At 35.9% G+C, this 25,178-nt stretch overlaps 1 long non-coding RNA gene across 2 annotated transcripts in view; it reads left to right on the forward strand.

The window, feature by feature from the left end:
- Positions 1–24,407, forward strand: part of LOC101718132 (uncharacterized) — a 30,158-nt gene extending 5,751 nt beyond the window's left edge. For both annotated transcript variants that reach the window (XR_002392976.2, XR_015440942.1), the window contains exons 2-3: positions 21,078–21,192; positions 21,342–24,407. This is a non-coding gene — a long non-coding RNA (uncharacterized LOC101718132). The remainder of the gene's footprint in view (positions 1–21,077; positions 21,193–21,341) is intronic.
- The last annotated feature ends 771 nt before the right edge of the window (positions 24,408–25,178 follow it).

The following is a 25,178-nucleotide window of genomic DNA, read 5'->3' on the forward strand; positions in this document are numbered from 1 at the left end:
GCTTAAATGTGCCAGATATTATTAAAAATACAAAGAACCCTGTTCATAAACACTAGGCTTTATACTGATCCAAAAGCACATGTTTATTTGTGTGGTCAATGGCCTGCATATTTTAAGAATCATGTAAATAATAAAGTCAAATTACAATACTTTATTTAGTATGAGTGAAATTGATGGCCCAATAATCAGACACATTTGTGGACTGTTGTATCTGTACATGTGCTATTGATGAGAAATAGTTACTGAATGCATGTAAGAAAATGTATTAAAACATACTTCAAATTTTACATATTCTTTCCTTTAAAAGGAGTTTTATTTTATTTGCTTCATGAATATAGAAACTGAAATGTAAAACAGAAATTTATCTTTTTAAAACATGACACATGAACTATTTCTTAGCTATGCTTTCAAGTAAAAAACAATATAGCAGTTTAAGATAAGTCCTGGAGTGGAAAATATTTCTAACCATTAAATATAATCTGAACATTTGGATGATTTCTTAGGTCTTAACATGTTGAAAAAAATAGCTAAGCTTTTACTTCTGAAACTGAGACAATAGTATTTCTACCCATTTGAACCCTATCAAAAAGAAACTAAATTTGTTTTTTTGGTTTTTTTGGGGGGGGGGTTGGTACCAGGGATTGAACTTGGGGCCTTGCGCTTGTGAGGCAGGCACCAGAACCACTGACCTAAATCCCCAGCCCAAGACACTAAATTTGAAAAAGTCATCTATCTCACTGAATAGTGTCCTATCATAATTAGTTTTTGGACTATGTATCTTTTTTCTTGAAATGCTCTAAAATTTGTCTTTTGCCAATAAAAGATTCATTAATGAATAAACTTTCTTTCTTTCTTTCTTTCTTTCTTTCTTTTTTCTTTTCTACTCCTTTGTTCTTTTGTCTATAGTAATCTGAAACCCAAATTCAGAATGCTGTTCACTGCCCATAGCTGAGTCCAGGCTAAAGTTATTGCCAATTATCAACGAATTTTTTTAAAGTACTGAAACAAGATCAACATCATTTTTTTTTCCTGCCTAGCTTTAGGCAAAAGTCAGTTAACCCCTGTCAAAGTGTGAATTCATTTCATTGTTGACTTTTTGTTTTAAGCCATTACAATCTGATTTTCTATAGTTACTTTTCTCAGGTCAAGCCAGAGATAAGTTAAAATTGGCATACAAATAAGTCCAAATCATTTTCTGATTTCTGGATAAGCATATGTGTCCTTTGCTGAACTTTGCACCCATATGTAGGATGGCAAACATTTCCCTTCTGTGCCCAAGGCTAGACATCTCCACTGGACCACAGCACACTTACTATCAGAGCCCAGATAAGACCTCAGAACAGAAATTCTAAGGTAGCTACTGCAAAGAGAAGAATCCCTTTTTCTCTTTCTGACTTATGTGCAAATGGAAGTGACTTTTATTCACATGATAGCAAACATACAAAACAGCATCTCATCCATGTCTCACTCTTTCAATAAACTGCAGGAAAAAGAGCTGGAAAACACCTCCAGGACTGAAAAACACTAAAGATCAGAAAGGCTGGATATGGTAAAAAGACAAAAAGGGAGGGATAGCTAACAATTTGTGCCATGCACATATTGTCTAAATAAACTCATTCATCCAGAATAAGTCAATAACAACTTGGTCAAAACAGAAACTTGAAACTTGTAGTGAAGTTAGGATGAAATCCACAACCCCACCACTCACCATGTTCCTATTGCTAAATCATATGTTATATATAACTTGTGGGTGAACTGCAATTCTTAGGAATGGGACATGGTTTGGTATTGCTTTAAATTGGAATTTTATGGAAGAGCTGATTAATGGAGGTCACAGCCCAGATGAAATATTTGGATTTGATTTGAGTCAACTGTACAGAGGTTCTTTTAAATATTGGACTAATATCAAGTAAATAACAGGAAATAATACCTTTGATAATTGAAAGAAAAGAAGGAAAAGAAAGTTGCAATTTCACATGTACATTTAAAAAGTTGTTACTTTGAATACCACTAATCTACAGTCTTAAAAATAAATTCAGGTTTTTTAAAAAGAGTAATATTTGAAAGGTAATTAACAATGTGAATTAAGTCTATTTAAATTCTGGATAGAAAAAAACTACTTTAAATGTTATAATGTATGTTAGCATTCAATAGTATAAATTATTTGTCTTCTCAATATTAAAAAATCTTCAAAATATAATGTTTATATAGCTCCATGATTTGTACAGGGTCAAATACATACTCTGGTAAGAAGAGAATAATTTACAAATTAGAAAATTTTCAGAGTTATATAAGAAACCAGTTCTTTCCCAAACTTTAAAGATTAAAAATATATTTTCCCAATCAATTACAAGGTCAACATCACCATCACTCAAGGAAAATAGTTACTATAAATAACCTTAAAATAATAATATGAAAGTTACTTTGAAGAATATATTTTTAATACATGATGGTATTAATTTATTTCCATAAAGCATTTAGGCCACTATAATTCATTACATAATTTAAAATGTTAGATTTTTAAAATAACTAAATCTAGTGGGAAATAAACTTGTAAGTTTGCATCAACCAAAAGAGCTAGAATAGTTCTTGCCCCCAAAAAAGTTTAATTAATTTAAATAAACGAAGAATGGTTCCACTTGTATAAGTATCAGTTATGTTCTTTCCGAATGAGATCTTGAAGAATATCTCCTTTTACTGGAGTGTTTATTCTCATGTAGGTTTGATTAGTTTCCTTTTTCCAATACTTTATTCACATTTCTAACATAGATTATAAATAACAAATAATTTGCTTCTACATAATTGTTCATAATTGTTGTCAACCTGCCTGGATAATGACTAGTTTTGCATTTGTTGCCAATCACCTGCAATGATCCTTTTCCTAATCCTATGTAAGGATAAGTGGCATTTGTGAAATAAAGTGGAAAAAAATACAAGAAACAATGACTTGTTTTATTTTTGTCTTTTCTTTGTGAATAGATGATTTTCTTGTGTAAGATTCAAGGTTTATATTTACAAGATTGATATTACAAAATTATCATCTCAAAAATTTTTGTTTTATAGTAAACATTCAAAATTCTCTCTTCCAGCTATTTTGAATCACATGAATTTGCCCAATTATTATGTACCAATTAAAAATAAAATAAAACTTAAGAAAATAAAATTATATTAGATTCTGCAAAGAGAACACTGTTTCTTACCATAAAGTCACATATATTGTTTGTAGATCTGCAGATTTTTTTATATTTGCTCTGTTTTTGTGTCTTCCTAAGTCTTCTCAATTTTATTTCCCAAATCACTATGAGCACACAAATATCATATTGTAAAAATTTACACAACAATGTGAGCTAGTCCCAAACGATATAACTGTTGTTTCTATGGCTTTTTTTTTTTTTAAAGCCATTTTCCCCTAGCAGCTGCTACTGACTCCAATTTTGAAACATAATTTCCATGCATATCCATTAATTATTTAGAATTCCTTAGTTTATGGCTCCCCTCTGTGCCTGCTGCTTGCAACACTAGTTTTAAACCATTGTACCTGGGAAGATAAAGCACATGCAATACTGAATCCCACGTGAACCACCTACTTGCATAAATAGAGTTCTCCATAAATGCTGTTACTTTCTTGATTGATTGAGTTTTTCAGTGAAGTATTCATTAGAGTTTTAACATAAACTGCTATTAAATGAGAATTTAGTTAGGGACAGTATCTACAAACAAAACAGAAAACAGTAAAGGCTATTTTAATAATTGTATCTGGAAACAAAAATGGTCCCAGGTTTATTTAAGACTCATCAAAAATAATCCAGCTCTCTGAATTTTCTTATTTATATTTATCAAATTAATAGTTTTTTCTAGTATCCTTCTAAATATCCCAAAATTGAATTTAGAAAAATATTATTTTTTGGCATGTGATAATCTCAATTTCTGCAGCAAAGAAAAGAATGTAAAAATCACTAGCTATCCAAAATAAAATGAAAACTTTTATCAATTATCAAATATTTCCAGCAAACATGATGATCTGTGTTGTAGGCAAGGTCTCTCAGTGTCTAAAAGGCAACACAATTTGCGGGGAACAATTCACAGGGAACCAAGAAGTAGTGATGCAATCTGTCTTTCCAAATTAAATTCAGCTTTCTTTGCTTTTTCATTTTATTCTTGTCTTTTCTGCTTTCCTCCCTCTTTTCCTGCTCTTTTCTCCCTATACAAAATTTGCTTTATGTCCCACTGGAGTTTTTGTCTTCTCACTCCTCAATACAAATGAGACCTCTAGGACCAACCAGGTTTTTCTATTTGACTTGAATTTTCATCCAGATGATTTGCATCCAATAGACTCAACTCCATTTTTCAAAGTAAGATCTGGCAACATTCAACTGTGAGGTTCAACTGCAGATGCCAGAAATTCAAGGTGCTACGATGTTTTATAGTGTCTAGTGGAAAAATTCATAAGAAGAATTCCTTCTCCACCAACTTTCTTACATTAAAAGGGTCAATTTTTTAAAATAAACTCAAGTTTATGGAAGAATCATCAAACACAATGGCATGGTTCCTTAAGGCAAAGCATCTCCATTAAGACACATTTTTACAATTTGCTTCTATTCCAAACGTTTGATCATTTTACTATGTTTGAAGGAGTTAAAACTTTCTCATCTGATGATTCTTGCATTCTCCAATAAATCTTATTTATAAAACCTGTAAACAAATCTGACAGAATACATAAAATTGCCATGTAAGACTATAACCTCAAATAATCATTTTAAGGTATTTAAATAAAATGTAAGCCGATAGTTTTTCAGATTCTTAGTAAAAGACAGATTTCAGAAATTTATACTGATAATTAAGACATAAAAAGATATTCTAGATACATTTTAAGAAGAATAGCACACCAGTTTTCTTAATAACATAAGTTAACAATATGTAATAATATAAAACAATTTAGGATATTGCTAAACATAAAATATATAATTTGATTTAAAATTATCAGTCAGTATTTTAATTTGTATTAAAAATTTTATGCCCTAACAAATTTGAAGAAATTACATATGACATTTGGAAAATGAGTTTTGATATAAGTATAAATTTTTTAAAAGCGTATGATTTCCCCCAATGACTTTGAAAATCATTTTAGTTGACATTTACAGTTCAATAGCATCAAAACTATTCAAATTTAAAATTTAGACTTGTTAAACCAAAAAATTAAGTTGGATATTTTAGCATTAAATTATTAAGTCAAAAAAATTAATTTGCTATTTTTCCTATTGTAGAATGAAGTAATATAATATTCTTAGGGAAAATAATATTTTGTTTTTCTTGGTAATGTAGACTGGTATGTGCTCTTCTCTTGTTCCGTGATATGAGTACAAACAAGAAAGCACAAAGTATATTTTTCTAAACTAGTTTGAAATCTTTTAAGAGCTGGCACATACTTTGCATGTATGGCTCTCATCTGCTTGTTTTTTGGACAGGATGTGGTAGTAACTTCCTACCATTTTCAACTCATTTGAAAAATATATGTATTCCAGAGGTCTTAATGGCCAAAGATAAAATCAGGGATCATAAACATATTTACAGCAGGAAATTTTAAAATCATATATAATGTTTGCAAAGATATCCTTATTTTCTCCAAATTCCTTTGCAAATGAGATAGAGCACATGATAAATAAAATATATCTCTCAATAAAGATTCCAATTAAATAGACTAGTTATTCCAAGGTGACAGACATATTCATTACCTTTCCTAAATCATTTGGAAATATTTTCTAATGTCAAATGATGGCTCATTTATTTAGATGTTTTAAAAGTGATAATGCACTTTTAGTCATGAAATTGCTTAAGTAAAATTAAATGACTCGTGACTAGCACTGTGTAGTTTTGTTTTTAAAGGAAAAATACAGTTACGTACATTGTTAGGATGTATTTATAGAGCATTTTTATTGTTAAGTTATGCTTTTAGAGCTTTAGGAACATTTGAGAACAATAATCAGTAGTATGTAATGGTATTGTTAATGGAGTCCTTTCTATTGAATTTTCAAGATGTTGTAAAATGAGATTATGTGAGTAGCACCTCTGGGCACATTTTCCCATCATTGTGTTGGTATCAATCGCTGACTTCCACCATTTCTCCGGGTATTAAATAGAAACACTGGTTCCCACTGCCTTGATTGGAGGTTTATAATACATGACAGAACTGATAACCCTACTGAGATTAAGCATTGTGATCTTACAAAAGCTAACTTGAACCTGCAGCTCCTGAGAGCCTCTCTAAGACCTGAGAAGGTGTAAGAAGATATTTTACTTTCGTTTTTTATTTTGACAAAACACTGCTTTCCCCAGACAAACCCGGCCCAGAGAGAAGTGAGAAAGCTCTGTCTTCTTTAGTTTCAGGCACACACAGTTGGGCAGCCATTCTGCTGGCAAAAGTAACCTTTGCCAGATGCTGATGTTAATATCTCACTGCAGAAAATGTGATGCCTGATCACCTACTGCATGTGGACAGATTGCCAGCATACATTGAATCAGTTTGCAACTGTCAGGGCTCAGCGTGGCTGGAAATGGAAGTCTGTATGAAGAAAGGGGGTCCACTCCTGGCTCTGCCTCGGGAGTCACCTATAACTATGTAAAAAGCCTTTTCAGGTTTGCTCCTCAGTTTCCCACACATACAAAAAGGAAATGTAATTTGAACAAGCGGTCTTTGGCTTCCCTCTCTCTAAAAGGAGTGAAGGGAATGTTAAAGTATCAGCTAATTTGATATATTGAGTGATGGTGGTATACCGGTTTGTGAGACTTTGTCACGGAGACCAATATATATGCAGCTAATCACTGATGATTTAAAGATATTTGCTACACTTTTATCATCCTCACAGCTGCCGGGACCAGAGAAACAGAAATTGTCTGTTCTCCAATCTTTACTCCCTAGACTATTTTTTAAAGGCAGCGATTTCTAAGTAGCCCTGGAGGGAATGTCTTGTCAGAAGAAACTTTCCACCTGTAATTGATTTTTATACCTTCCCATCCCTCATTTACTGTCCTTCCTTAAATGGATCTCTCTTCCAACCCTACCCATTCCATCCAATATTCTAATTGACTTAGAAGTAAGACCCAACTCTACTTTCATGCGTTGCTGAGTGTCCTGGCTTAGTTATCCTTGTTCTTCTCTCAAAAATGTATAATATTTTACATTTCATTTGGAAAAAGGGCCAGTGTTTTCTAGCTTAACCCATTGGAGAGATAATAAACTAAGGTATAAGTAGTTGATAGTAACTTAGTGTTACTACTTGCCTTACAAGGATATTTTCATTTTAACAGGTAATAGTGTCTTAACGCAAAGAAATTATTTTATGATATTTTGTAGGAAGTTATTTATCCTAAAATAAAAGACCAAGTACAATAGTTTTCTGAAAAGTGAGTAAACTATCGCAAACTTACATTGGGCGGCAGAAGTCTTATGCTCATCTTAGCTTGTCAAATCATATATGAAATATTCTATTTAATTCTTAGCCCTTTGTTTCAAGAGGATTGCTAAATCATAAAATATTCAGATGAGAGTTCCAGAATTGGGAAAAGTCAAAAAATCAAATCATGTTAGGAACAATTAAAGATGACTTTTATATAGAGAAGACTTAGAATCAGGTATCCTATGATGTTTAGTGGTCACTGATATGATAGACTTGAACTTATTTAATGTTTCCCAAGCACCATTGCATATAATTTGGCTCATTCGTACAGACGAAAACTATACCCTCTGACTCTGTTAAATGTCAATATTCTTTCTGACAGTGTATGAAACAGACAATGAACAAAACCTTAATCTAGCATAATTTTAAACTAGATTATTGGAACACAAAGGAAACACTTGCAGAACAATTTTGCAGTCAGTACAGTCAGGCTTTGTGGAAACCAAAATGGTGTCTGACATCTCCTTTTCCTCCCTTTTTCTCTCAGAAATACCATCTTTAACTCCCCTTTCTCTCTTTAAATCTCTTATAGTATTCTTTCTATAGAATGCAGCATCCCTTAGTATATATTGAGAAGAATAACTAAAACTCTTCTGTTTGCACTAAAACTCTTCTAGATTTGCATATTACTAACTTCAACAAAGTAGAAAATTTGAAGAGGAGATTTTTGCAAGTTTTTTGATCACTCAAAGTAGGTGACTGACCATACTACCATTTGCCCACTTAAGTGCTTCCTACCTTAATATCGTCCCCATTGTTTAATTCATTCTTGCTAAAAATCCAGAAGGAAGTCATTCTTGACTCCACCCTTTCCTTTCCTTTTCAAATTTAAACATTCAATAAATTGTAGCAATTCCATATCCTAAACTATCCTTTGTTCCATTGACTTTTCCTCAACCCTCCTGATGCCACCCTAGCTCAACTCACCATTGTTTTTCACATGAAAAATATCAAATATCCCCAAGGTTGTGTTCCTGAGACCAGTATAATAACATCATTCTGCACATTGAAGTTGAAATAACTTCTCTAACCAATTTTGACCATTAGGTCACTTAATGTTTAAAATAAGCTTAAAAACCCTAAAAAAGCTCTGGGTTTGAAATCAAATGCACATAGTTTGTGTCTTGCTAATATCCTACCCTTGAGCTTGGTTACTCCCATTCAGTCTTCATACTTCAAGTTAAATATTATTATTAAATATTAAATATTAATGTTATTTCCTCAGGGGAGTCACCCCTGTTGAATTTTTGCTCCCATGGAACACTGTTTTTGCTTCTCGCAACATTCATCTCAGTTGAATTCACTCATTCACTGTCTATTCTTCTCATCAAAGCATAAGATCAACAAGCACAATTTGCTGTCTTCAGGGCCAGGATGGTGTTTCTCTTAAAATAAGACTTAATAAATATTTGTAGAGAGAACTAGGATGAATACCAGCTATTCTTATAATGTAAAATTCTATTTTATTAGGTTTTTAGACATGATGAAGACGTCAGGCTTCTTGAAATTTCAATACATGATTATGGAAAGCAAGGCAATTTGTGAAAACTTCTAAAATGAATAGTATGTTAAAAATGTTAGGAGGTATATATATATATATATATATATATTTTTTTTTTTTTGGTACTGGAGATCGAACTCGGGTCCTTGAGCTCGTGCAGCAGGCAGCAAAACCACTGAGCTAAATCCCCAGCCCTTGTTAGGATATTTCTTTACAGAAAAGAAAAACAGCAAAATTTTACGTGAGTTAAGTTTGGTTTAAGAAAATATTACTACAAAGGGATGTCAAATGCATATAAGCAGGAAATATAATTCCTTTAAGAAATGTCATATAATAAATGGTTACTACATACCAGGAAATGTTGTACATATATTAAATTAGTATAGGGTGAAAATAAAAATTAAAAGGACTAGTCTCTTCCTTTATGAAGTTTACATTCTAATAGCATACCAACACTGATCAAATGCATAAACATCCAAAAAATGAAAGTACTCTTCATTAATAACTGGACCAAACTATGTAAATTTTAATTATTTCTAAACTTTACTAACACTAAATAATAGTGTTTCTCTCCTATCCGTGGATTTCCTAGGGTCTCTCCTAGGTGTTGCAGAAAGACACAAGGGCTAGATGTGGTGGCACGACTCTATAATCCCAGCACTTGGGAGTCTGATGCAGGAGGATTGCTGAAAGTTTGAGGCCAGCCTGAACTACACAGTGGGTCCAAGGGCAGCCTGAAGTAAATAGTGAGATACTGTATCAAAAAAAATAAAGACACAAGGAAGAGATGTTGGATAAATTTTGTGGCAGAGGTTGATATAACCTCTTTCTGAATTTTAAACAGATTTATGTTTAAATAAATACATATTTGAACCTGCATACTTAAGCATTTTAATGCAATAGAAAGTTTCATGTATCACTCACCAAGTAATTCTAACAAAGAGGCTTACAAGGAATACATTAATTGCAGTGACACTGTCCCTTTTCATTTCCCATAACATCCTGCATTTCAACTGGAGAGCAATGACAAAGCCAGGTGAAAAAGAGACTGGAGCAAATAAGTTGCCTAACAATCCTTATAACAGATTATTCAGGAGAGAGCTGAGCATCTAGATGCCAAGGGCTGAAAAGAAGCCATGAAAATGAAATGATGTGATATCCTTTTTAATATCTTTCATTTTTATTCTAAAAGATTTTATTTTGGTCCAAAGCCAAACAAAAGACTCAGCAAGAACAAAGTTCACAGTACAATAGGTGGTTCAAAATGGATATCAATGCAAAAGAAAATATGGCCGTTCAGGAAATACAATGTTGCTTTTTGTCTTAAAATTAAAGCCAAATTTAACTCAGAGAAGATGATTCTGAACATAAAAGGAGATCTGTAGCTTTTTCCATTGATTCAATCAGAATCAACAAATATTTCTTACAAAGGTCATTAATTGATGCCATAAAATTGCCAATAATGCATTTATTATTCATCTTATAAATCAAAATATTTTGACTTATTTAAGATGGGATGGCCAAATGCAGCTTGCCTGTTAAGGTATACATATGTGCCAGACAAAAGTAAGCAAAAATGCATGGTGAGAGAGGAGTCTGGACAGGTGAGAAGGACACTATTGTCCAGAAATACTGTTGTGGCTTTTATAAGAGTAATAAGAAGCAGTGAAAAACAGTCAAATTCTGAAGATAGGTAAATGGGAAGATGGAGAGAGAGAGAGAAACAAAAAAGGAAGAGGGAGGTAGGTATCTACCTACCCAATCATTGATGCTTGGGTTACCATATTGGTCCAGCTCTTTTACTTTAATTCAGGACAATTCTAAAGGGTCATCCCAGTTACAGAGTTTCTCTCGTGTCAGCTGAAATCTTTGACACAACTATGTAGACTTTTGATTATTCTTATATTCAATCTTTCTTCCTGTACCCCTCTTCTGCACAATGTCAAATCTGACAGCACCTTCCATAAACATTTAACATGTATATCTCTTCCTCAGAGACTATTGCCTAGGAAACCCAAGGATGCAGACATAAAATGAACTTTTTAAGCTAGAAAGCTGATGGTCATTTGATAATGAGGATCCCAACAAGTGCATACAAGGAGAACACCTGCGATTACTGGCTTGCAGTAGCAACTTGAATGGGATGCTATGTGAATCATCTGGAAGATGGATCCCCAGGGATCCTCCCTTCCTCCTTCAGCAATCTCCTCCCACATTGAATGAGTGATCTACACACTTAATAGACTACTACCAAAGACATGCTGTGTGGCTTCTGAGGCTAGATGATTAACACATTAAAACTTCCATGTTAGCATCTCAGATCACTCTTTCTCGATCCCTTGGTGAAGCGAAATGCCATATAATGAAGACATTCAAGCAGCTCTGTAGAGAAACCCTGAGGTGTAATTCAATCAGTAGCAATAATTTGCCACCCATGATAAAGTGAATATTTTAGCACCAGTGAAATCTTTCCATACAAATACAGATCTGGGGGACATGTCACTGAACAAGTGATAAGTCAGAGACTATCCAACCAAATAATTCCCTAATTTCTTTTTTTTTTTTTTTTAGTTCTTAGTTTTTCCCCATTCCTACCCCTCCCTTCACCCTCTCCATCCTTCACTATTTACAAAGACTTTATTTCCATTTTTTCCATTTCTCAACATTTTTCCTTTCCCTTCTTTCCTTTCCCCTGAACCTCCCACTACCCCTACCCCTTTGGAACTTTTCTTCCTATTTTGCATTATCGATTATTCATTCTAATCATTGGTACACATTAGGAATACAATATAATGACATTCATCATTGGAAATTTGCACCTTTACATAATCTCTCTTGGTTCTTATTTTTCACCCTTGCCCAGCCCTCCCTTCAACCCCTCCATTCCTCCCTATTTACAAAGATTTTGTTCCTATTTTTCCATTTTCTCATATTAATTTCATTCCCTTTTTTCCTTTCCCCTACCCCTCCCACCTCCTTCCCCTTTGCCCCTTTAAATCCTATTTCACACTACCTATCATACATTTTAGTCCCCATTTACACTTTCAGTTTCTCACACTAGAGAAACTATTCCGTATTTATACATGTGTGTTCTATTTATTTCACTTAAGAGTATCACCTCAATGTGCATCCATTTAGCTAAATGTCTCCAATTTCTCATTTTTTATGGCTGAGTAGTACTCCATTTTATAAAAAAAAAAACACATCTTCTTTATCCAGTCTCCAGTTGATGGGCATTTGGGCTGTTTCCAAGTTTTAGCTATCACAAACTGTGCTGCTATGAACATGGGTGCACATATATCACTGTGGTATGATTCTTTTAATTCTTTGGGGAAGATCCCCAGCAGTGGAATAGCGGGGTCAATTGGGACTTCCAGTCCTAGTTCTTTCAGGTATCTCCGTACTGGTTTACACAGTGGTTGCACCAGTCTACACTCCCACCAACAGTGGAGCAGGGTTCCTCTTACCCCACAGCCCCACCAGCATTTGTTATTGGTTGATTTCATGATAGCAGCCATTCTTTCTGGAGTGAGGTGGAATCTCAGCATTGTTTTCATTTGCATCTCTCGAATGACCAGTGATGTTGAACATTTTTTCATGTATTTATTTGCTATTTCTACTTCCTTGTCTGAGAATGTCTGTTCATTTCAGATGCCCATTTTTGGATTGGGTCTTTCAATTTGGGAGGTCTGATCTTTTTAAGTTCTTTATAGATTCGAGATAGTAGACCTTTGTCTGATGAAAAGCAGGTGAAGATTTTTTCCCACATTGTGAGTTGTCTCTTCACACTGCTGGTGGTTTCTCTTGCTGTGCAGAAGCTTTTTAATAAGAAGAGATCCCACTTGTTTATTGTTTGTGCTAGTTCACAGGCAACTGAGGTTTTGTTCATAAAATCTTTTCCTACACCAATGTCTTCAAGAGTTCTACCTAACCTCTGTTCCAACTGGTTCAGAGTTTCTATTTTAATATTTAGATCTTTAATCCATTTTGATTTTAGTTTAGTGCATGGCAAGAGATACAGGTCTAGTTTTAATCTTTGGCAAGTTGAAACCCAATTTTTCCAGCACTATTTATTAAAGAGGCTATCTTTCCTCCAGTGAGGGTGTTTGGCTCCTTTATCAAAGATGAGATGGCTGAGTGTGTCTGACATTGTTTCTGCATCTTCTAATCTGTTCCACTGGTCCTCAGGTCTGTTTCTTTGCCAGTACCATGCTGTTTTTATCAGAGTAGCTTTGTAGTATAGTCACAGGTTGGGGATTGTGATACCCCCTGCCATGTCTCTGTTACCTAGAATTGCTTTTGTTATTCTGGGTCTCTTCTTGTTCCAAATGAATTTTTGGATTGTTTTCTCAAGGTCCATGAAGTATGCTGCTGGGATCTCAATTGGAATTGCATTAAATCTATATAGCAGTTTTGGAAGTATGGCCATTTTCACTCTATTAATCCTTCCTACCCAGGAGCAGAGGATGTCTGTCCATTTTCTGATATCATCTTCAATCTCTCTTTTCAGAGTGCCATAGTTTTCAGAGAAGAGGTCTTTGATTTCTTTCGTTAGGATGATTCCTAGGTATTTCAGTTTTTTGGATGCTATTGGGAAAGGAATTATTTGCCCTATTTCTCTCTCAGTGAGTCTGTCATTGGTGTAGAGGAAAGCTATGGATTTTTGTGTGTTGACCTTGTAACCAGCTACTTGACTGAATTGGGTTATTAAGTCTAGAAGACTTTTGGTGGAGTTCTTGGGGTCTTCTATACAGAGTATCATGTCATCTGCAAATAATCACAATTTGACTTCTTCATTTCCTATCTTCATTCCTTTTATTTCTTTTTCTTGTCTAATTGCCATGGGTAATGTTTCCAAAACTATATTGAACAAGAGTGGTGATAGTGGACATCCTTGTCTTGTTCCTGATTTGAGTGTGAAGGATTTCAGTTTTTGACAATTTAGTATGATACTGGCTGTTGGTTTTTCATAGATGGCTTCTATCAGTTTGAGGTAGAGAACATCTAATCCAATTTTTTGTAGAGTTTTTATCATAAGTGCATGTTGGATTTTGTCAAATGCTTTTTCTGCATCTATGGAGATAATCATGTGGTTTTTGTCCTTGACTCTATAGATATAGAGTATTGCATTGATTGATTTGCGTATGTTGAACCATCTCTGCATCACTGGGATGAATCCCACTTGATCAGGGTGTATGATCTTCTTGATGATCTTCTGCATTCTATTTGCCAGTATCTTATTAAGGATTTTTGCATCTATGTTCATTAGTGAGATTGGCCTATAGTTCTCCTTTTCGGTTGGGTCTTTCTCTGCTTTGGGAATCAAGGTGATGCTTGCTTCCAGGAATGAATTTGGGAGTACTGCTTCTCTTTCAATTTCATTGAAGAGTTTGAACAGTAGTGGCAGCAGTTCCTCTCTAAATATCTTGTAGAATTCAGCAGTGAAGCCATCAGGGCCTGGGCTTTTCTTAGTTGATAAGTTTTTAATTACATTTTCAATTTCATTGGTTGATATTGGGTTGTTAGAATTTTTAGGTCTTCTTCATTAAACTTTGATAATTCATATGTATGTAGGAATCTGTCCATTTCTTCTGTGTTGTCCATCTTACTGGCGTATAGGTTCTGGAAGTAGGTATTGATGATCCTCTGTATTTCTGCTGGGTCTGTTGTAATTTCACCCTTTTCATTCCTAATTGCATGGATTTGGGCCTTTTCTTTCCTTTTTCTGATAAGTTTGGCTAAGGGTTCGTCAATTTTGTTGATTCTTTCAAAGAACCAACTCTTGGCTTTATTGATTTTTTTATATCATTCACTTAGTCTCCATTGCATTGATTTCTCCTCTGATCTTTATAATTTCCTCCCTTGTATGAACTTTGGGGTTTTCCTGCTCTTCTTTTTCTAGAAGCTTGAGGTTCAGCATCAGGTTGTTTAATTGAGCTTGCTCTGTTTTCCTAATATGCATGTTCACTGCTATGAATTTCCCTTGTAAGACTGTTCTCATTGTGTCCCATAGATTCTGAAATGTTGTATTGTCATTGTTGTTTAATTGTAGGACCTGTCTGATTCTTTCTTTAATTTCCTCTGTGACCCATTGATTATTGAGAAGTGTGTAGTTCAATTTCCATGTGTTTATGAAACTTTTCGAGTTTCTTTTGCTATGGATCTCCAATTTCATCACACTATGGTCTGATAATATACAGGAGATAACTTCAATTCCTTTGCGCTTACTTAAATATGTTCTACGTGTGAGTATGTGGTCTATTTTGGAGAATGACCCATGTGCAGCTAAGAAGAATGTGTATTCTGATTTTGTGGGGTGGAAGACTCTGTAAACATCTGTTAAGTTCATTTGTTCAAGAGTTTGATTGAGTTCTAGTATTTCATTACTTATTTTTAGTCTAGTTGATCTATCTATTTGTGACAGTGGGGTGTTGAGTCCCCCACTACAATCGTATTAGTGCATATATGACTTTTCATGTCCCAATGGATTTGTTTTATATAGCTGGGAGCACTAGTGTTTGGTGCATAGATATTAATGATTACCATCTCTTCCTCTTGGATTGTTCCCTTTACAAGGATGTGGTGTCCTTCTTCATCTCTCTTAATCAATGTTGGTTTGAAATCTACTTGATCTGCAAAGAGGATAGCTACTCCTGTTTTTTGGGGGTTCCCATCACATGGAGTATTGTTTTCCACCCTTTAACTTTCAGTCTATGAGCTTCCTTTTGAATTAAGTGTGTTTCTTGTATGCAGCATATTGTTGGATTTTGCTTCTTGACCCATTCTGCCAGTCTGTTTCTTTTGGTTGGTGAATTGCGACCATTAAGATTGATGGTTATAACTGAAACGTATTGACTTATCATTACCATGACTTTTTCTTTTTGTTGGATTCTCCCCCTTTACATTGAATTGCTTGTCATGCCAGATGGGTTCATTCTGCTGGGCTTCCTGGGGTTGTGATCTTCATTGTCTGTTCCTAGGATAGAATCTAAAGTTTTTTGGAGTGCTGGTTTGGTATTCACAAAGTTCTTAAGGTGCTCTTTTTCATGAAAGTATCTTATTTCTCCATCAATTTTGAAAGATAGTTTTGCAGGGTACATCAATCTGGGTTGGAGGCTGTTTTCTTTTAGGGCTTGGAATATGTCACTCCAAGCTCTTCTTGCCTTGAGGGTTTGTGTTGAAAAGCCTGCTGTGATTCTGATGGGCTTTCCTTTGTATGTGATTTGTTTCTTTTCTCTAACTGCTTGTAGAACTTTGTTCTTCTGTTGTGTTTCTGGAATCTTAACAATTATATGCCTATGTGTAAATTTTTTTGATCAAGGCTATTTGGAGTCCTATATGCCTCACTTATCTGTATGTCAAGTTCTTTTCCCCTGCTTGGGAAGTTTTCTGCCATTACTTCTGCAAAGATGTTTTTTATGTCATCTGCACTCTCTCCTCTTTCTTCATTGACTCCAATCAGTCTCATGTTATTCTTTGTTGCATCATCTAGCAGCTGCTGGATTGATTTCTCATGTTCCCTTATAATTTTGAAGCAATTTTTCTTTTCCTGGTCATTAATTGTAATCTTATCTTCTGTATCTGAAATTCTGTCCTCACATTGGCTCATTCTGCTGTGTAGACTTTCAATGGAGGTTTTCATCTCCTGGAAATCTATTTGCATCTGTTTTATGGATTCCATTTGTTTCCTATGTTAGGATTCCATCATGTTCCTCAGCTTCTCTATAGATTTATTAATCATGAGTTGTACTAGGAGCACAATTTCTCCTGTTATCTGAGAAATTATTTCTGATTTCATTTTTTCCAGATCCCCTTTTGTTGCCAGTTCACGGGGTCCAGGTGGTTGATTATCAGAGTGTTCCATCTCATTTCCCTTTGGGGTTGCTGTAGGTGATCTGGAAGTCTGGTTTTGAGACTTATTTACATGTTTTCTCATTTTGACTGGGGTGGGGTGGGGTGGTGCTTTTGGCACCTGCGTGGCTCACCTCCTCTGAGCTGGAAAAGGTGGCCCAGGGGCCGAGAGCAGCAGTAGAGATGGTGGCCCAAAAGCCCCTTCCTCTGGGCTGGGAGTGGCCTGATAGTTGGTGGCCAGGAAGCCCCTTCCTCTGGACCAGGAGCAGTGGGATGGCAGCTCAGAAGCCCCTACCTCTGGGCAGGAGTTCTTTAAATGCTGAGAACTTGATTAGCTCCAGTACAGTGGTCTGGTGGTCCATTGTCCTCTGCGTCTTTGTAGTGTGGAACCAGATGTCTGTACAGAGAAGAGACCAAAGGAGCAGGGGGAGTCCAGCGGATTGCTGCCGGGGCACAGGTTGATTCAGTGTTTTCAGTGTGACTGGTGACCTTGGGACTGTGTCCGCAGACCTGCCTGTCTGCAGTGGGCTGATTCGGTCCAATTCCCCAATTTCTGACCCAAGGAGACTATAAAAGATAATGTTTATTATGACTTCTAGCCACTACATTGCTGAGTAAATTGTTATATAGTAATAGACAATAGAAATATTGATGAGATAGAATATATTAAAAACACAATATAGTATGTTTGAGAAACACTGATAATAAAGACTATCAGACTGTATGGCTACTGATTTGAGGAATGGATACATCAGAAAAAGGAAATAAAAATATTTCCAAAATTATCACTTAAAACTATGTGTAGAAGTCAGTCCTCTTGATGATATATGAAGAGACTCTTACTTCTTGCATGCAACTGGAGGCCAGAAAAAGCTGTGGATCAAGCCAAGAATTTAAATATAAGAGTAATAAAGTTCCCAAAGACATTAAATTTTCAAAGGTTTGAGTTCCACAATACCAGAGTCAGAAGTGTGGATGTGAAGCAGTAGGATGCTGAGACTTGGATTGGGTTACTGGGATCAATGCATTAAAACTACTTGAATCTCTACATTCTCCTGAATTCTTTGGGTCTGCAAACTGACTCACCCTCCTCGTTCAAGGCTAGTGCTTCTCCTTTGTCTGAAAATGATGTAAAAGTTCTTACTTTGTAGACCAAACCATCCCCACACACACAGAACTCCATGATCTACCTCCCAATTATGTCTTCTGAGACAATAATTGGAATTGAGGCTCAAGATATTTCAGTCAAGGAATGAACAAGATCTGCCAAAGAAGGAAAAATCCATGTTTTAAAGGCATGACAGGGTCATCAACATGTACAAACAAATGGCAGGTATGACAGCTAAGCTGGTTTGTCAACTTGATCAACTTCGTTCTGCCAAGAGGATTAGTAAAACACACTTTGTAGTGTGTCTTTTTCACATATCTGGGTGTGTCATGATATCACTTTGGGGGTCTACATTTGGTCTCTTACCCATTCCTCTCTGACACTTTTTCCCCTGCTGTGTGTTCAGGGCACCATGAACTAAGCAGCTTTGCTCCACCATACCTTTCTACCATGATATTTCTGCTTTGGAACCAGCCAACAATGATCCTATTTCCTAGAAACAATGAGCCAAATTAAACCTCTCCACATTTAAGTTATGAATTCAGTTATTGGGTTCCCACAGTGGGAAAACTGACTCATACAGCAAGAGAGTATAATACAAGACTGAATTCTGAGAATGATGGACTAAGGTTGGTGGAATATAATGTTGGAAAAAGAAAAGTTTATTACACAAGAGTTCATGCTACAGAAAATGATCTTAGGAGATAAAGTTAACATACTTCTGAGATAGAATTGGAAACCTTTTGGACATTATGGCCCATCATAAGTGATCTACATTTGTGAGGGTATTCTGGCAAAAAAAAGGAAGACATAACTTCTAAAAAGCTAAGAATAAGAGGGAATGCTAATTGAGTACATTTCAGAAGGCTGGAAAGCCCACTAGACTCTTTTGTAAGAGGCCAAAGGTTAATTTCCCAAAATGATGAGGAATGTGCAAGTCAGAGGATAGCCAGTATCACTGAGAAGCTTAATAGTGACTGTTGTATAGGTCAGGACAGATGACAAGACTCATGTATAGATCTATCCTCCCTGGGCCAGGGATTTAGCTCAATGGTTCCACCACCTGCCTCGCAAACAGAAGGACCTGAGTTCAATCCCCAGTACAAAAAAAAAAAAAAAAGAACTATCCTCCCTGATAGCAATGGGGGATGGAAGATGAAACAATTACAGAAGTTGGAAGCAGTTATTCTAATGAACAGCAAAATTGAAGCAGTGTCTGGGACTACGTCTAATAGTTATTAATATGTTTGTTTTTTACTTTTTCTAAATGAATAATGAGAGCTCAGGTCGGAAATCTGGCATATGACAATGGAGTATTGAATAGAAAACCAATACCAGGATGGTATCTTAGCTAAAGCAGATTAATAAGCCTCAGATACATCATATATGGCCACCGACCACATGAATGCATTGTCTTCTAGTTAGAAAAGATAATCAGGAAGAGTACACATTCACTGGAGGTGCACAAGAAAATATATGCATAATCTTCATCCTCAGGTCTGTATTAACTTTCCAATCCCCTGTCATAACATAGTACAAAGTACCTGGGCCACAAAGTTATTCTTCAGAAATGGTGTTGTTCTTCTGTATTGACGATGGCAGATAAGTTAGACTGAATGTTAACAAGTGGCAAGGATGCTGGATATCTTAGTATGAAATATAACATTTGGGGACTGGAGATTCAGAAATCTGCTGCTGTATTGAAGATCTTTGAGATACAGTGATCTGGGACATGCATAACTTCCAATCCAGTATAAAGGACAAATTATTGCATCACACACTTGTCATCTCTAAAAAGCAAAAAGTGGGTCTCCAGAGCTCTGCATATGCTGTGTAAAGAACACATTCCATGTTTAGGTATCATGTTACCTGCTCACTGAGCCACATGCCAATAGGTACTACGGTAAGAGAAGTATACGTGCAGGGCAACGATCCCATGTAGATTTTGTAGTAAACCCCAGTGAGAATATCATGACATGGATGCTTGGGAATCTGGAGCAAAGTCAGACAGTTTACAAATGAGAATTATATAACTCTTGAGTTTTAGATTTTGGCTTGCTTTTAGGCCATAGTACATATATACAAAGTACCTAATCTCATAAAGTGATGCCTTGTTAATAAATTTGATGTGATCATCACTTCACAACATATTTCTCCATCAAATGAAATTTTGCACTTCAAATATATATGATTTTATTTGTCAGTTATACCTTAGTAAAGCTGAAAAAAGAATAAATGACTCTCTTAATAGTAGTCAAACTGTTCATCCACAGCCCTGGTTCCTGCACAGGAGATGCATAAATGAAATAGTTTGATGAGATGAATGAGGGATCTGCATGGAACAAAAAGCCCAAGCTCTTCCTCACTGAAGTTATCTAGCTATTGCCACTGTCAAATGTCCAATATGCCAGCAAGAGAAACCAAAACTGAGTCTTGTATGTGACATTTGATTTCAAGGAGAATAGTTCTAGTGTCTGGTAATGATATTGGGTCTCTTATATCATTAAAGGACTAGAATTCATCTAGAGCATCAACATGCATTCTCAGTATGGGTTTTCCTTCCTTACTTACAAGACTTACACTGTTAACTAAGAGTATACAAAGTTTGACCACCAACATGTGAGCCTACAAACTATCATATTGGTCCAAGGGACACTCTTCAGCTAAAAAAGTGTGGTTAATGGATTCATTGGTAATTATCACATATTGGTCCACCCAGATGTCTTGATAGATTGATGGAAGAGTGCAGTTAAGGAGCTAATTTAGAGATGAAACACAAGTAAGATGAAACCCAACCCATCATGATTCAGCAACCTAAATCAAAAACTATAATATGCTCTGTCTTTGATGTATACAATTAAATCCAATATAGGAATGGATCTCATGACCATCACTCCCACTGAATTGGAGGAATCTATGCTTCCTATAACTGCATGTTTAGAGGGCTTGATATTCAGTCAGAAATGCCCTCACCAGCATTATATTAAACTTCAAGCTGCAGTGGCTGCCTGACCACCTTGGGTTTCTCACAAAAGACAAACAGAAAAGAAAATGATTATGCTAGCAAGTATGATTAATCTTGATCATGAGGAACAGGGACAAATCAGGGGCAGGAAAGAATATGTTCGGTATCCATGTGACATTCTTTGGTTTCCCTTGATAGTCCCTTGTGAATTTTGATGATAAATCAAGAAGTGAAGCAGCCCTGGACTGCGAAAGGCATGGTGACCATGAGATCATATCTCTAAGAGATAAAGAGCCTGGGCCATCATCACAAGGTAAGTCACCTAGCCCAGCATACGTGCTAAACAAGAGAATTAAAAATGGATGATAGAGATGAGATGAGAGATGATGAGCATCAGTTGCAGCCCCAACAATGGTTACTGCAATTCTGGCTGTACATCATCCCACTAACATTCCTTTTAAGTTTTTCCAGGAAAATATGTGCATCAGAATTGTGAAGGAGTTGTTCCCTGGAAGTGAATACAAGGAATACTAAGGCTTTTCTCTATTGAATGCAACGGTGCACTCTCCATATTTTTCTTCTTCAGTAAATCACTTGGTCCTTCAGCTACTGGAAACTGACATCAGGTAAAGATCACCTCCTAACTCAAGATCATGCTTCCTCTCCAGGACCCTCCTTCATCCAATGACTGTATAATGCTGCAATATAAAGAACTAGCTCCCTTTTCACAATATGTGACAACTCTAAAGGCCATCTCAGCTCTAGAGCCATTCAGAAGATGGGCTGACATAGTTGCTGTGATTGTCTGATACTTTCTTCACTTTCACAGATGTTGATTCTAAGAGGACTCCAATAAAATCCTTCACACAAGTCTCCATTTCATAGCTTCTTTCTCTCAGATCCCAACGTGCACCATGGGATTAGATATTATTAATTTTATTAGGCATTTAGTATACCTATGTTAGTTTAACTATATCCCCCCCAAACAAACCATGAGATTAATATTAAATAAACCCAGTATAGATAAGGAAATTGAGGCTTAGAGAAATCTAATACCTCACTCATCATCACACAGTCTCCAGCAGGTAGAGTTTGGTTTTCAGATAGGTCAGCCAACTTCTCAAGCCTGTGAAGTATGAATAACTAAGTATTACTCCAAGTAGCAATCATATGAGCAAAGAATAAAAGAGATGGTTGATAGGTAGATAGATCAATTGATAGGTAGATAATAGATGATTTACACAGAGTATCCCATGAAGATAGTAGGTGTATGAAAAGAGGTAGGCACCTTGGTGCATGAGGATAGGAAGGCAGAGATAAACCTGAAAAAGATAGAAGAGTTCAAATTGGGATAAGTCAGGAATGGCGAAGTAGACATGGCTCTATCCCAAAATTGTATTGAACCAGTACTAATATCTCTTATCCCCCAAAAGGAAAAATAGTATGGCTTCTTGACAAGGCAAAGGCTAATGGGAAAGTTACATTTACCCCTTTAATTCTGTAATGTGTTCACCACATATGAGAAATGGCAGGGGATGGAGGAAGAAGTACATGGCAATAGCATAGAAAGAAATCCAAAACCCTCCTCCCCAGGGATTGTGGGGTGAAGGTGCCAGTTGTGGAATGTTGCACTCCTACCCTCCTGTGTTTATTCAGCCCTGGGGCTGAGGTTTGCCTTAGAGTTGTAACCTTTATAAGGGGTTTGTTTAATGACAGAATTATTCAACTACATACCTCACCCCAATTAGAAAAAGGCTGTTTGGATTCTAATTGGCCTTGACACAAGTCTTCTTAAAGAGATTCCCCAAGAATTACAGAGCTACTTTCAGAGTTTGACTTGGCCAGGAATATGAAATGTAACACGATTTTTTGAATTTTCTGTACTTACCATGAAAAGACCAAGCCACAGGTATCAAACATGCTTTGTTTTTGTGTTATAATCACATTACAAATTGAACATTTCCACATGTGCAAGTTGGCAAATCCAAAATGAATGATTATTAAGATGGTAATTACATATATCAGGTATATATGGCTGACATATTTTCACTCATACAAAGTGTATTTTATCAAGTCCCTAGACATCCATGTATAGTGTGTTTATAGGATGTAAAACCATCATCCTATATATAAACCAAAAATTTATATTTTTAAACAGTTATTGCCAGGTCAGGTGATAAGTCGACATAATATTTGGAAGGTGTAAATACCAGGAAGGGATAGAGATTCCTAAGCTAACCATGAGGAAATGAATAATAATAATAATAGGTTGAAATAAAAAAGAATATAATTTCAAATAAATATTAGCAGGGAAAAATAAGCTTTCTGGCTATAATAACTGTAAGGTTATGAAATAATTCCTAAAGGAAGTAAAGATCTCTTCCTTACCCAGGACTTTGGAAATGAAGCATGCCTTCTTGGAGTCCCTTCTAATATGCAATTTTGTTTGGGGAGTGGAAGGAGATCTTTTTCATTTCTATTTTCTTTGACTTGATATTAAGGGAAAATCCGCCCCCCCATCATGTAATTACCCACTAAATGTTCACCAAATCACCTTTGACTGCAATTCTGCATTTACCATGTAGTGAATGTTGTATCTCCTGTTCTTCCACAGCCAAGAAAAATCCCACAGTCAAAGTTTGTAGCAACCAGGAATTTCTTTAGTTCAAGCCCAGCTTGATCCTGAGGCCACTTGGTGGTCTTCTACTCATTTCTAAGCATTTCTCCTTGCTACTGCTTTGCAGATTTTTCTAAGAAAAGCAACTCACTACACTAGTCAGAATCATTCTTCTCATTCGCCACAACCCTAACTGCTTTCTATCAACAGAGACTGTTTCCTATTTCTCAGAGGGAGTGAAGAGTTTAAAATATGAGCACTGTCAAACTTCTCTACCTAAAAATTCATCTATAATTTCCTTCCTTCAATTTAGAGACTGAAGCCTTATAGCTGCTGAGTAAAAGAACCATTAAAAAGATGCCTTCCACACATGTAAATAAATATGCTTTTCTCACCCATTTTTGTGGAGTGTGCTCCTCCAATCAGTTATCTACAGGGCGTAGAACACTACTCATGAACACACTGTAAAGGCCCAGAAGCAGCCTAAGGTAGATGTTAGGAGGAAAACAGGTGTGGATCTGTAGCCTTGGTAGACACACATATATGTGAGTGCAGAGCTCCTCATAGCATGAAGTTATGCAAGTGGGAGGGAAAAGGAGGAGCTTTTTTAAAGGCTGAAGAGGGTTGTAGTTCATTTCTCCAAGTTACCATATCCAAGAGTAGAACTCTGAGGAATTCATTAGTTTGAAATTCAAGCCTAATCTTCCAGGTGGTTATACAGACATTTGTATCATATTAGATGCTACTATCGTTTGAATAAGCTCCCTAAAAAGCATGTATTGAAAACTTACTCCCCTGTGCAGCCATGTTGGCAATTAGGGCCAAATGAGGGGTCATATGGTGCTGAAATCTCTCCCCTCATGAATGGATCGATACTATATCATTATCTCAGCAGTAAGTTCTTTTTTTCTAGAGTGAAATTTTCATGAAAGGACCAGTTTGGCCCTCTTGTCTCTCTTTCCCTTAGGTCATGGAATGACACAGCAAAGAAGCCCTCACCAGATGCTGGCCCCTTGATGCTGGAGTGGCCAGTGTACCCAATGATGAGAAATTTCTTCACTTTGTAAATTACTGAATTGGTGCTACTCTGTTATATCAGCACAAAACATACTAAGACAGGAGAGTAGAACATATATAACAGTAATTTCCATTGGTTTATAGATGTAGGGTATTAGACATACGTGTGTTGCCTCCATTGCAACTCTTGCCCGAGGCCATAGAAATATATAATGCAATCTGCCTCAAGCCAGTTCCCCCTGGCTTCCTTTATACAGTAGACCATTCCCTTGCAACACCTGTTAAAATCATCAATCATCCTTTTCTGTTTCTTTCCATTTGACGCTGTTGATCAATCCCCCCTCAAAATTCTCTTCCCTCTACACCATACAACTTTCTCCCAGTACCAGCCCCCTACTCTCACCATTCATACTTCTCTTTCTGACCTCAGTCATTGAAATGGAAGTATTCCTAGAATTTTATCCTTGCACTAATTTTCTTCTCATTTAATGTTCTTTTCTATCATTTATAGATTATTTACTTCCATTTATATAATTCATGTCAATAGATCTCAGCTAGATTGATTTTCCCTTTATCCAGACAATTCTTTTCAACTTCTCATTGCATAATAGCATCAGAATGGGTCACATGTACCTCAGACTCAAACTGGCCAAAATGGAACTACT

Source organism: Heterocephalus glaber, unplaced genomic scaffold, assembly GCF_053883595.1.
Source record: "Heterocephalus glaber isolate CG9 unplaced genomic scaffold, H.glaber_assembly_v1.0 deba00001504, whole genome shotgun sequence".
NCBI lineage: Eukaryota > Metazoa > Chordata > Mammalia > Rodentia > Bathyergidae > Heterocephalus > Heterocephalus glaber.